General features: G+C 38.8%; 1 protein-coding gene across 1 annotated transcript in view; it reads left to right on the plus strand.

The window, feature by feature from the left end:
• The window catches only part of LOC107755418 (tektin-3-like), a gene marked incomplete at its 5' end in the record, with an annotated part of 8,245 nt that overhangs the window by 1,722 nt on the left and 6,015 nt on the right, over window positions 1–508 (plus strand). The gene's annotated exons all lie outside the window — the stretch shown is intronic.

Below are 508 nucleotides of genomic sequence, written 5' to 3' on the forward strand. Positions count from 1 at the left end.
TATATATATATACACACATTAATAATGAAATCTAACTAAAGTAGTATTTTTATATTTAAAATGGCAAGGGACTACTTCAACACAATAATTTTAAACGCCTTAAAAACTTGAATGCTAGCATGGCAGAGCTCTAGCGGTTTTCTATCAGCTCCCCACCTAATTTGGGTCACAGTGATCTAGCTAAAGACCCAGTAACTAGAAAAGCCCACAGTAGAGTGTCAGGTGACCCATTGTTAGAAACCACTTGGTAACAGAACCTAGTGGGGTGTAAGATATACATACTCAATCACACTGAGCACAAAGCACACTAGATCTACAGTGACCTCAATGTGTCCCACCACTGTAGAGTTACCCGTCTGAGTCACAGTAAGAGACTGTTTCCATAGAAACCACACTCAAACATGCTGACTACTAGTGTGCTGAATGAGGGACGTGTAAGTCCTGTCATCAGTTATTATTACTTTGTCAAAGTTCTGTCTGCACTGAACACTGTAAAAACTGTAAAAAT

The sequence above is a fragment of the Sinocyclocheilus rhinocerous genome, unplaced genomic scaffold, assembly GCF_001515625.1.
Source record: "Sinocyclocheilus rhinocerous isolate Xijiao unplaced genomic scaffold, SAMN03320098_v1.1 scaffold140, whole genome shotgun sequence".
NCBI classification, from domain to species: Eukaryota; Metazoa; Chordata; class Actinopteri; order Cypriniformes; family Cyprinidae; genus Sinocyclocheilus; species Sinocyclocheilus rhinocerous.